A 14,174-nucleotide genomic window follows, 5' to 3' on the forward strand; every position below is an offset into this window, starting at 1 on the left:
GATTCCTCAGGTCGTCAGGCAGGTCAGGGAGACCAAGTGCTCTCTCCTCCTAGTGGCCCGACTCTGGAGGAAACAGGCCTGGTTCCCGGAGCTAGTGCAGCTCTCAGCAGCAGCCCTGTGGCCCATTCCGCTGAGGGAGAACCTTCTCTTGCAGGCAAAAGGCATGATTTGGCATCCACGGGCAGAGCTGTGGAGCCTTGATGTATGGTGCCTCAACAGGAAAGTCGTGGGGAAGTCAGACTCGTAATCCAAAGGCTGCGAGTTCGAATCTCAGGTCCGGCAGGAATTGTAGGTGGGGGGAGTGAATGTACAACGCTCTCTCCACCCTCAATACCACAACTTAGGTGCCCTTGAGCAAGGCACCAAACCCCCAACTGCTTCCCGGGCGCCGCAGAATAAATGGATGCGCACTGCTCCAGGTGTGTGTTCACGGTGTGTGTATGTTCACTGCTGTGTGTGTGCACTTTGGATGGGTTAAATGCAGAGCACAAATTCCGAGTATGGGTCACCATACTTGGCCGTATGTCACATCACATCACGTCTTTTAAAAACAGGAGCTTAATCAGCTCCCAGTAAGCAATACCGTTTTGGAGGCAAGAGTGCTGTCTACAAGACAACTTTACAGCCTAAAATGGTCAGTCTTCCTTAACTGGTGTTCTGCATGGAATTTGGACCTGATATCATGTGACGTGTCCCACATGCTAACCTTTTTACAAGAGCTGCTGGATAAGGGGCACGCCCCCTCCACACTCAAAGTGTATGTGGCAGCTATCGCAGCGAACCATTCTCTCGAAGCTGGCCAATCGATCGGCAGAAACGACCCGATCATTAAGTTTTGAAGGGTGCAGGCTGAACCCTCCTCGCCCTCAGACTGTGCCATCTTGGGACTTGTCTATAGTCCTGTGGGCTCTAAGAGGGCCCCCCTTCGAGCCACTCAGTTCGGCTGATTTGCGGCCCTTATCGCTTAAAACGGCCCTCCTCCTAGCCTTGGCTTTGGTTAAGCAAGTGGGTGACTTGCAAGTGCTGTCAATCAGTGCCTCATGTCTTGAGTTTGGCCCTAATGACTGTAAAGTCATGCTAAAACCAAGACATGGTTATGCTTCTAAAGTGCTCTCAACTCCATTCAGAGCTCAGGTGATCTCCCTTTTGGCGCTCTCCATTACAGATGTGAGCAGGATCCGAATATGCTTTGTCCAGTGAGGGCTCTAACAATATACCTAGAGCGCTCTAGCCTGTTTAGGCAGACAGAGCAGCTATTTGTATGCTTTGGAGGCCGCCATAAAGGACTTCTGGCTACAAAGCAGCGACTTTCTCATTGGATCGTTGATGCGATAGCCTTGGCTTATGCATCAGAAGGCTTACAATGCCCTATAGGTGTCCACAAGGGGGATGGCCTCCTACTGGGCAAGGTCCAGTGGAATTTCTATTGGTGAGATTTGTGCGGCCACTGGCTGGTCGTCGCCGTCCACATTTGCCAGATTCTATAACTTGGACCTAACAATATATACTATATATCAATGGAAAGCTTATTTATTCAGCTTTCAGATGATGTATAAACCTCAGTTTTGAAAAATTGACTCATGACTAGGGCCGGGTATCGAGTTTTAGGCACCGACCGAATTGCCTCGATACCACCGAGTATCGAAAAACGTCTTGTCGTTCGGTACCAAATTTCGATACCTAAGGGGTTAATCTCATCACCGTCAGTGAGCCAATAATCCTGCAGCACTAGGTGTGTTTGACTAGAAACGGCGACATGCTGATTGATCAGTGTTTGACCTCCGCGAGAGCGATTCGAAAGCGTACGGAGCAGTCTGCTCTCTATATCGCGCGGTTTGTTTACTACACACAGACTGAAGCTCGCGTGACGCTCGCGGTGATTTCAGCGTCTGCCGCCTCACTAAATGAGGACATAAACACATGAACAACATCTCCAGAACTGCTGTGAGAGTCAATTAATGAGCATTTTACCGTTTGATTCGAGTAAAACTTGCATCATATCATATACACACAGAACTGTAAAGGTATTCCCGGAAACCCGTCAAAATAAAAGTTTGGTTTAAATTGGAAGACACTGCGGCAGAAATATATTAATATTGTTCAGCAGACAGTACATACTGCTACTACTAGGCTACTATTAAAATTATTAAAACTTTATTATTTTTTTTTAGAAATTATCACACAACAGTTATTCCATTTTTTTATTTTAATAGTAAACCCCCTTTGTTTGCCAAAATAAATAAACTTTGATTTTCAATAATTTAAAGAAATTAAATTAATGTTTTATGTCTTCATTTGAAAACCAGATACAGAACACAGAATTTCTGAGGAAAAATAAAACCTTTCATTAGGCTATTTTAAGAATAAATTTAAATAAACTAAGTTGTTTTTATGCATTCAAATAATTAGACATACTACACCAGAATTTAATAACAATAAAACATATGGTGAAAGAAAATAAAACACCCACTTATGAAAGTGGATGAAGATTTTACATTTCTTGAAGTCTTTAACAACCTAGAAATGATGATATGTTTTAAAATGAACACACACTAATGTAAACGTAGCATAACAGATGTGTAAACTGAAAACAATTTGAACTTTATTAAAATTATTTATTTATTGTGTTGGATATATTTTGTTCCTTTGTGCAGTGGCTCAGGAGATGAGGCTTTGAGTCTGTATAAATATCAACATTAAAAAATAGTTTTTTGAGTTAATGTAAATCTTATTAAAACTGATTTCATAAAACTGGTATCGAAAAAAGTATCGTTCAGGAACCGGTATCGAACTCAAGGTATCGGTATCGGTATCGAAAATTTTTGAACGATACCCAGCCCTACTCATGACTGGTTTTGTGGTCCAGGGTTTTATCCAAAGGTGGATAAAATGTATATACATTAGGGTAGTAAGGTTTTAACATTACAAAATGTGTATAAGGTAATGATTTTAAACGTGAAATTAATGTGTTAATCATACAGGATGTGCTATCCCGTGATCTGCAATAAGCTCATAGTATTGTTTCTTGCAGTTACACACACAAAAGAAACAGATTGCCTTTAGCTTGTGTAATAACATTCCTAATGCATCTCAGAGAATATATTTAATCCAAAGCCAAAAATACACAGCTAAAAAAACAAAAAAAATAATTTTACCAAAATTTTCTATTTTACCTAACTACCTGGTTAATTAGGTAGCGTGGAACAAATCCCAGACCTCACCACCTCCAGGGAATATATGCATTTATGTGTCTATGGGAAACGTGACATGATCTCGTACCCTGTCAATCATAGTGTGTCTGCCTCATGGCTCTACAATCAGCCTCGGGTAATGAGATTCCACACGGTCGCTGTGGAAACCAATACTGCCTCTTTTCATGAGCACAGCTGTGACGGCTATTTTAAACAGACAATACACTGTCCCAATCACCATACGCACAGAAAGACAATGAACAGCCTTTGGCCAATAAATCGAGCATGAGCAAAATGAAAATGAGCCAGGCTAATTGCTTCTTTCCATCCACAGAAATGAACAAACAAATGCCTTAGCTAATCATAAATCAGTAATTGCATTGGGTTATCCACAATAGTGCACTCAGAGAAAACCTTTCATTGCCTATAAAGGATCTCACTGAGGTTTTTCATGCGTCGGAGCACAAAATTGTGTTAAAACTCAACTAAACTGTATGACTGCAAAAAACACAGAGAAAGATGTTAAGATGCCACTGTACATTAGAGTTGACCATACATAAACAGCCAGGAAACTGAAAAAAATCAAATGTAATCGATGCAAGAACGAAAGAGGACTTCAAACACGGAGCACGTTTGTCCTCTTGGATCAATCAGTGAGGACATTATTTTTGAAGGGACGTGTCCCTTAAAATCTTTCCCTGAGGCTTGAGGCTAAATGCTGCTTCTAACTATTTTTTAAGATTCTTGCCAAACACACAAACAAAATATATTGAAACAGGTATAAATCTACATATTAACACAAGATTTAAGATGTAATAGGCTATAAACAACTAACCTAATGAACACAAACTAAAACATACTCTTGGTACGCTGACAAGCAATACAATTATGTATCATTTAATTTGTTGATGTCAACTTGTTGTTATGCACATATCTGCCACTGTAACTAGGGGTGAGTGATGGTGGGCCAATACTCAAATAAATACGTCAAAATGATATGGTAATGACTTGAGTGTAAATAGCTGGAAGACAATTGGATGTGTGGCAATATACTGGATCCATGCATGAGGTCCTAAAGTGACAGAAACCTAATATACCTGCTGTTGTTTGTGTACTCTGTTAATCAAACAATTAAAAACAAAGAGAAAGTCTCTCACTGCTCTTGACTAAATACTTTCTGTTGTTTTAAAAATAATAAATAAATAAACTTTATGTATACAATGAAGACTAAATTTCTTTAAAGGGCACCTATTTTGAAAAAGAAAAAAGAAAAATCCACTTTTAAATGGTGTTTGGACATAAATGTATGTTGGCAGTGTGTGAACACAACCACCATACAATGATAAAAATCCACCCACTCCTCATTTTTAAATCCCCTTTAAACCAAATGAGTCTCACTTAGTGTTGTTTTTGGCGGCCTGTTTTAATTTTAGTTTTAGTCTAGTCTTTGTGTGAAGCTGTCATTTTAGTTTTCATTAGTTTTAGTCACGTTCATACTCTTTTTAGTCTAGTCTAGTTTTAGTCGACGAAAACTGATGACATTTTAGTCTAGTTTCGTTTTTATTCGTCAACAATATTGCATTATACATTTAGTTATCATCATCATCACATGAACAGCATTTTAGTCTCGTCTCGTTTTCGTCACGAGATAATGGTTCGTTGACGACGATATTTAGTCATATTTTTCGTTGACGAAAGCAACACTAGTCTCACTAGGCCTGCTGTTTTGATTTTCACCGCAGTATGACGTCACATTTCAGTGGGCTGGGCCACAGGCATTGATTGACAGCCCTGCACTGCCATAGTTTCCACCCTTAGCGGTTACGCTGTCCTTTATTTTCTCCACGCTCAAGAAGCTATAACGGTAACAATCCCTGCGTTCCATTCGGAAGGGCTCATCCCTATGCCCTAATCCCTTCAAAGGGTTTACCCTCCGGAGTGAGAGCTTCGAAGGGTTGAAGGGTGTAGGGGACCAAACAACTGTTTCTTGAAGTGCCCTTCTGCGTCATTATACGGAGGCGCCGTCATCATGCAAAGAATCAGCGCAAAGGATCATGGGGGCCTTAAGTGTCCATCAGGTGTACCCTTCGAAATACTTCATTCCGAAGGGCCCTTTGAAGTGGTTAATTCTGAGCACTTCGGTTTGGAACAACACTTCAATATGGCGGCCATGATTGTTTTCAAGTGACCTTCGGAGGGCGATATATCCTGTTTGGAACGCACCGAATGTCTCACAAGCAATCCCCGTGCTCTGTGTTTGGATGCGTGACTGAACTTGAGAGAACATGATGATTTTCTCCCAACATCTGAGCTGCTGAGGACGCTGTAGATTACTTTCATTTTTCAATGTAATGCACCTCAAAAACTACCCAAATACGTATATCACTCCAGTCTCCTTTGTGAATGTCATGTCGTTATAATGCTTAGCGTTTTAACCGTATTTGTGTGCGTACATTAAGCATTTTTAACTGATCAGCGCTGTGCTTGTGAGATTAGTTCACACCATTCGTAGCGCAAGATTCGTTCGTTAACTCAGCTCGGTCAATTGATCCGCGCCGATGACAGGTCTACGCGGCGCATGCTCAGTAACATCGCACTGTTTCGTCCCGCTTTCAGTGCATTTGGCTTCCCATATGCAAGGCTAAACACGGTTCTCTCGCGGTCAGTTATGTTGCGTCTACCGGCTATTTATTGCTGCAAGTTAGATATGCTATGCAGAGAGACGTATATGCTCTTTTGGAGTCGGGGCGGGAATATGCAGCTCAACTGCATTTAAAGCGATACGCTCCAAATAAGCTCTTTTTTAGACAGACCACAAAAATGACATTTTCCAGCTGTTATAATAAATGATCTGTTGGGTATTTTGGGCTTAACACATTCTGGGGACACCCAAGACCAATATAAAACATTTCATGAATCCATTTCTGTAGTATTTCTTATTTCTGATATACTTGCCTGAAAACTATATTTTATTTATTTGTGCTAGTGCAATTTGTTCTTATTTTATTATTTACTGTTTTTGTGCCTTCGTGAGCTTGAGAAGTTTTTATTTATGTTAGTTAGGCTAGTACAGGGTTCCTCAAATCTTTCCCTGGTGGGCCAATTCATTTCCAGCGATATCGTCGACCTGATTGCAAATTATTATTATTTTTTTCTTTTTTCATTTTACACTGACACACTGTTTCCTTTTTTTTTCCTTTTTTTTTGGGATATTGTGCAGTTGCTTTGACACAATTTACATTGTTAAAAGCGCTATATAAATAAAGGTGACTTGACTTGACTCAATCTGCTGCACAGTTCAGCTCCAACCCTGATCAAACTCATCTACCTGTGATTTTCTAATGATCTTGATTCTTGAAGACTCTGATTAGCATGCTCAGGTGTGTTTGATTAGTCTTAGAGCTAAACTCTGCAGGAGTGGGCCAGGTTTGAGGATGCCTGGGCTAGTATTTTCCTTCTGTACATCTGTATTTACTGCTAATGTGCTGTTATTAATTTGTATTTATTCATATTAAATTAGCATTAAACATTTTATACAAATTGTGACACTCAAATCTAGTTAAAATCGTTATGTAAACCTAAAATGAAATACACATTTAATGATAAATCAAAATTTAGTTGATGAAAATCTTTCATATTTCAACTATAATGAAGAAAAAATTAAACAGTAAGTTACAGTTTCAATTTACAGGTCTTATCTTTACAAGAGCTCCAACATGTGCTTCAACACAATAAAGCAAATAAAAGACTTCCTCCACCTAGAAGCCAAATACTTTTCCATTTAAACACACATACATCAGCATAATGAAAAATATCCTGTAACCAAACATGAAGAGCAATAGACATCTCAGGATGAAGTGATCTGTACAGGAACTCTGGAAAGTCTAAACCTAAACATGACCTTTTACTTTGATCTTTGAGGATGCTCTTTTCTAAGAAACTTAGCATCAAAAGTTTTGGCACACATATTTACACTACCTGTGTGACCATCACCACTGAGAGTACAGTTTCTCACCCACAAAAACACAGTGAAAATGCACAATAAACCTATTTATTAACACAATATTTAGCAATTTAAGCTAATATGAAGCAACATACTATAATAGCAGGGCTGCAAAATGATTAGTCAGGATTAATCGATTCAAAATAAAAGTTTATGTTTACATACTAGGGTAAACGCACCTATTTAGCTCACGTACCCATTAAGCACACTTTCATTTTTGAGCTCAGATAATAAAAAGAAAAAAAATATTATCCTATTTAATATCTTAATCAATTGATGTGTTTGTTACTACATACCTCTTGCAATGTCAAGTCAATCGGATCATTGCACACTGAGATATGAGTCTCCATATGTTCACACTGTCCATTTTGAAAGCTGTCTAAAAACTTTCACCAAAAGAGGAGCCCTTTAAATGTGCATTTTTTTAGATGTTTAAGCCTTTATTTTGGGTAAGTTTCACTACTTGCTGTAAAATTAAGAGATTAATGTTTAGATTTTTGCATATTATAACCTGGAACTTGGACGTGGGAAATAATTACAGTTAGATCCAAACGATAGTTTTAGCAACACAGAGATGCTACAGAACAGTTAGCTGACTAGCTGTATAAGATTGTGTGCTACACTAACATATTACTTCACAGGCATTACTGACTTGAACTTCTACATCCATAATATTATAAATTGACAGTTTATTGCTGGTCTGTGGTTTTACACTGCTGTAATTTTTAAAGATTTTATTTTAAGTTGAGCTTAAAGGGCACACTACTATGAAAATCACACAGCTTAAGTGTGACATCAATAAGAAAAAGTATAATTTCATAGATATTTTTAATAATAGTTGTTGATATTAAAATATGTATGAACTTAATACATGAACTAGATTATATATTTATCATATTTTAATAAATATTACATGAAATGTATTAAAAATTGTTGCGGCTCCAATTAAGCTCAGTGTGCTCTCTTTAAGCTCTTCCACATTAACCATCTATGTAAATACTTCATGAACAGACTTTAAATATTAACTGATCGTTATGACTAAGTTAATCTTTATAAAATGTCTAATAACTTATTTTAACACTTTTAAGATGACAAAATCGAGACATAATTATAGTTTATGCCCAAAGATGAAAGAGGCATGTCATCCATAAGAAACCTGTCGTATCTGTCCAGGAAAAAGAGCAACTAAAGGCTGGAACACACTACACTACTTTTAAAATGTGAACAGATTTTTAAAACACCAGGCATCAAACACTTAATGACTTTGTAAATAGTCACAAAGGAAAACTGGCCATCATACACTAAAAGACTGAGGATCACACACTAGCAGACTTTAAATTCCTTACGATCACAACAAACTCACACAGATATGTGCGCATTGTTTCTGTGTTCATCCCCATGAATGAAATGTTTTATTTAATTTTTGAATATGTGTTATTTAGCTGAATGTGAACTAGTATAGATGTTGCAGTGTGCTTAAACTTAATACTAATAGTAAAACTAATAAAATTGCTTTTGTTAATTGAAATAAAGCTGAAATAAAATAAAGTATAAATACTAGATGAAAAACTCATACTAAAAAAAAAAAAGTAAACCAATGAAATACATAAATAAATAAAATAAGTTGAAGTCATGAAATTACTAAATGTAAAATTGAAATAAAACTAAAGCTAAACAGAAATTTAAACAAATGAAAATGACAAGCCCATCAAAATTACTAAAATATAATTAAAAATGAAAACTAAAAATTAAACACTATGGAACATAAATAATATTGAAATGCACAGTAATGGTCAGAATCATCAAACCATTGTATAATGTATTGCTGTAGAGGAAATGCAGTGTAAATCACTTTCAGTTGTTTTCTGTCACAGATGTGTGAAAAGGGTCTTTGACTAAAATTTGAGAAACCATACTTGTATTGTTTTGTTTTTAAAGCAGCTTACATTTTGTGGGAAGGAAAAAAAGAGAGAGGCCAGGGTTTTCATAAAACACAAGCAGCCTAAATGTACCCTATTTTTTTCTTATGCGTTTATTCTGACAAGAAGCTGCATTACACAAAAGCATGGTTATGCCTAGTAATAAGTTTGAACAATTTGCAATGAGATGTACTATCTGATTGTAATTTCAGGTCCAGTCGTGGTGAAATACAGTGTAAACTGTGAAAACCAGTGGCAATGCATTACTCAGACTTGTTCATGTTGTAGGAGAGAGGCTGATTGCCAAAAGCCATCCCACCCGTTGGCAGCACACATGCTCACAGCACACCCCTAAAGCTACTGCTGCTCCAGATAAAATAAGCCTTTTCTGGCAGTGCTATCAGACCAGCAAATCAATAATAGAGAGACAAGTTATACAGAAATCCCATCAATTTTCTCTTAAATCTTTAACTAAAACCACCCTCAAAGAGTCTCAGAGCTGTACTTCTCACAGGTAGTTGCTACTGAATATTTATGGCAATAGTGAAATCTCACATATACAAAAACTTGCTGATAAAGATCTCGATCATTTCTCTCTGAGGATATAGAGCAGAACCACACCCAAGGAGGAGAAATTGCAGTGCAATTGCTTTCTAATCTCTAAAATGAGCTCCATTGCAAATGATGTGTAATTGTGCATCATGTACATTTAAACTAAAATCTATCAGTGAGGAAAACATAACACAGTGACAGATGAAATCTTTCAGACAGGACATAAACATCAATCAGGATTAAGTGTGGAGAGGAGATATAAAAAAAAATCAGATATAGGCCTACTAATATATCGTGATTTCCCCTCCCAAATATCCGTTTTATTTTTCAAAATTCTATTCTATTAATTATTCTGATTAGAGACTTTACTAACTAGGGTTGGGCATCATTTGAATTTTATCAATGCCAATTCCGATTAAATTCTGCTTCTCGATTCAGATTCGTATCGATTCCAATGTGATTTAAAAAAATGAAGTCAGACATTTAGATATCAAACATATTTATTCTGTATCTCTTTTTGCAAAACACTTAATTGCTGCTGAATAATGTGAACAAAAAGCAGCCGGTTACATAAAAACTGGACTTTTTTTTATTTTATTTTTTTTAAATGGAGGTTGTAGTTCTCTCACAATTATTTAGAAAAAAATATTAGACAACTAAACAAAATCTAATGGAATTTATGAATGGCTTGATTCAATGACTCGCTCAAGATTTACTTGTTTCATTACTGGATGAATCAGTGTTTTGGAATGAATCTCTTGGATAAATGATACAAAGACAAATTCATTTTTAACGGACCCTTTTCGGCACCTAAAAAAATGTGCACACAGGAATTGATAGGTGGAATTTACATTTTAATTTTGCAACAAGTATCTGATTCCTGACCTTAAATATCTGATTCTGGAACTGAAACTAATTTTCGATTCCCAACCCTAAACGTAACACATATCTGGGGTCTTATTTATAACCGTTGCGTACGCACAAAACCTGCACTGAAAGAAGTGTATGCAACTTCCTATGCAAAAGATAAAAAACAAACTTGATGGGAAAATTTGCACACCTGCACGCAAACTCTGACCAATGCGTACGGACATTTTTTCCTGGAGAGAGAAAAGTAATGAACGATTTTAAACTGTTTTCATTTCGATATACACATTTACATGAAATATTTCACTCTCATTAATGGAGATAAGCACTGAAATTACATAAAGTCATTACACAGAAGTTAAACCAAAATTATATGAATCTAGACAGCCTATTTGTAGTGGATGCACTTGATTACTTTTCCTGTGGTATGTTATGTTTTAATGACAGCGAGGAGTGCTTTAGGTGCACAATAATTCATCTTTAAACTAAACTGCTCATGTTATGAGAAAATATTTTAGCAAGAACAATGTTCAATGATGCGATATTATGCTGGATTCGGTGGTCCATTGTCCAGTCTTGATAGGTCCAATGATGATAGCTTACTGTACAACCACAGCTGCACGGAGGTATTGATGTCGTGTGAAGGCATCCACAATATTATGAAAAATGCCACTGTTTTTGAAGGAAATGGTCAAATTTGCACATTTCCTTTTTAAAATAATTTGTCATTGACGCGCAGAGTCAGATAATTGTATTTACACTGCAATTAATATAGGCCTATATTTTTCCACTAAAAATAGCTAAAATATGTTGACCTTGTCAGCAAAACTGCATTAATTTAATTTTTTTTTTTTTTTTTAATAACTGAAATATTATTTGGCCAGTGGAAATGAATGAGATCAACTCTATTCTAAATTATTTTTCTGATAACTTACTTAAACAGTTTTTTATGGATATTTTGATATATTTATTCTAAAACATAAGGATACTGGATGATTTTTAACAATAAAAATGTATGTGCATGGCACAAATGGCATATATAGTCCGTATCTCATATTTTCTTAATGTCTTGGACCTTTGACGGTGTTAAACATGGTGTCACATGGATGGAAATGCGTGGAAATGATATGCAGATGAGGTTATTCATAGTAAAACGAGGCGTTGTAAGCTCCATATGGTGATTTCGGGGTGGAGATGCACGTACGCACAATCTTCCCTTGACTGGGATTTATAAAGGGATTTTTGCGCAGGTTCTGGTGTATGCATGGTATTACAAATCTGAAACCTTTTGTGCCCACACAAAATCTACCTTTTGTGTCTACATACACTTTTAGGAAGAAATCTACGGAGAGTTTATAAATGAGACCCCTGGTGTAAATAAAGTACCCCCTCAAATGTCCCTGAAAATCAGCTCCTGGTGATAAGTTAATTTCTGACACTTAACCCATCAGCCTCTCTCCACTAACAGCAGGATCTGTCATTATCAATACAGTTTTCAAAGCATCAAAGCGCGGGAGACAAATTCCAAGATTAATTTATCCAGACACTTATGCTACTTACCCCCATCTTCTGACCCTTTAATTTAAGAGAGATGAAAGCATATTGCTGTGAATATAATTATGCCCTAATGCCCTTAGTCGAAATCTAATCCTGTACAGGGTTTCAAACATATTATTTGACATTTAACAGACACTTGCACAGTGATGAACAATATCAAAGACACGTGCTATCAACCAGCGAATTTCTACACCCAAATTAGTACAGATAATATATTTCTGATTTTATAAGCTCAATTGAATGTATTCATCCATGGACCACTGAATAAAGAGGATACCTCGCAAACAGTGACCGGAAACAGGCTGAACTGACAAAGGCAAAGAGAGTCTCACATTTCACCCAAGAGAGAAACACCACCACCCAAGTCATCTTCTGCACGGCCTGATGTCGCAGCTGTTTCAAGTGTCCCCCAAAATAAAAAAGGTTTACTGCTCATGTTGAACTAATTCAGAGAGATGAAGCGCATGATACAGCCAAGCTTTTCATATCACATCATTATCATCTTGACAACATGATGACTTGACTATACAGCCCTACATCCCTCGGGAGAGAAAACCGGTGTCCTTATGACCTCTGGAGAACAAACAGATGGGCACTCACAAGAATCAAATTAAGAGGCTCATCTGATCATTTTTTTTAGAAAATGGTGTGTTGTTATACTGCTGTTTATAACATTCAACCCTATCAAATGAGTCTACGGACATCAATTAATGATGAGAGCTCTGCCTCATCGACAGCCTTGTTATTTGGCACTCGTGACATTTAAAAGCCTTTGATCAAATATTATAAGCAGAGACCCAGCGTTACACACATTTATAGAGTGAAAAATAACGATAAGCAGCTAGCAGCAGCTAACGTTAACAGGATCAAATAGCAGCACTGAGCTAGCTGTCAAAGCTGCTTATACAACCAGCTGCGTACATTTCCACACCGTTATAACGTAAACACCTTCCTCCACCCGATCACCGCACAACCATCACATAAGCACCATATACCAGTTACAAAGTATAATGTTAGACGCGAGAAAGGGAGTAAAAGAGATACTGACCTCCAGGAGCTAACGCCACTGCTAAGTTACTCGCTTTAGCCGTCTATCTGTGGCCCTGCCGCGGAGAAACCGCGTCTCAAATCGCGCTCGTCGCTACAGACGATGGTGAACACATGATGCGATAGCGGCACGACGCGACGATCGCACATCCGTGTTCAGTGAGGCAGGGATGATTGTGCCTGTAGATAAGCGCTGCTCGTCCTCCTCCTCTCTCTCTCTCCCTCTCCCTCTCCCTGCCTGTGCAAACTGACTGTATGTCCGAATCGTGAAGGAATTGTTCGTTTGAACCGGTTCTTTTCAGTGAATCAGTTGAACCGGTTCTCAGATTGGTGCGTCCCAAGAGCACGCGCTCTCAAGAGGCCAAGACCGATAGTGTGGGTATTTGGACAAGGTATGAAAAGTCCCAAAAGAAAAAGTGCACTTTAAACACCCGTATGGTGCACTTAAATAACGGAAAAAAATAATTTTGGACACTTCATGCACTCAACTGTCGCAACTTTAATTACATCGTGAAGGGGGAGGGGCTATCAGACATCATAAATGATAACCTTATAAAATTCATAGACTACATAGTTGAGTGCACAGTGCATAAGTGCATAGTGCTTCATTTGGGACGCAGTTACTGATTTATAACAGTTCTAAACTCACCGACTTGCACTGGATTGCTAGCTAGGAGTAGTATTTGGAGCAAACAGATGGTTTAATTGATAGGGCAAATAGTAAAAAAACAAACAAATTATCAATGGGTTCTTTATGACTTTACTCTGAATTATGGCTGCGACAAATTAAATGAGATTACAATAAGCACGATGATTAGTAATAACAAACCCACACAATTGACAGATTGCATTTGGTAGGAAATATAATAAATGACGAACGATAAGAACAAAGAACCGGTTTATTGAAACGAAGTGTTCAAAAGAACCGATTCGGAGAAAAGAATCGGACTTCCCATCAGTACCGTATGAGCCGAGCGTGAGTTCCGCATACAGCTGGAGGCTGGACTGTACCATTCCGTCATATAGAGGGGACACGCC

General features: G+C 37.7%; 1 protein-coding gene across 2 annotated transcripts in view; it reads right to left on the bottom strand.

The window, feature by feature from the left end:
- The window catches only part of LOC306883606 (MAP kinase-activating death domain protein-like), a 68,352-nt gene extending 54,715 nt beyond the window's left edge, over nt 1-13,637 (bottom strand). The window contains exon 1 of one of the 2 annotated variants that reach the window (XM_079438974.1): nt 13,138-13,637. The gene's annotated coding sequence lies outside the window, so the exon portion shown is untranslated. The remainder of the gene's footprint in view (nt 1-13,137) is intronic. The other variant, XM_079438973.1, reaches the window with a different exon arrangement.
- Nucleotides 13,638-14,174: the final 537 nt, after the last annotated feature.

This window comes from Barbus barbus, assembly GCF_936440315.1.
Source record: "Barbus barbus genome assembly, chromosome: 2".
NCBI lineage: Eukaryota > Metazoa > Chordata > Actinopteri > Cypriniformes > Cyprinidae > Barbus > Barbus barbus.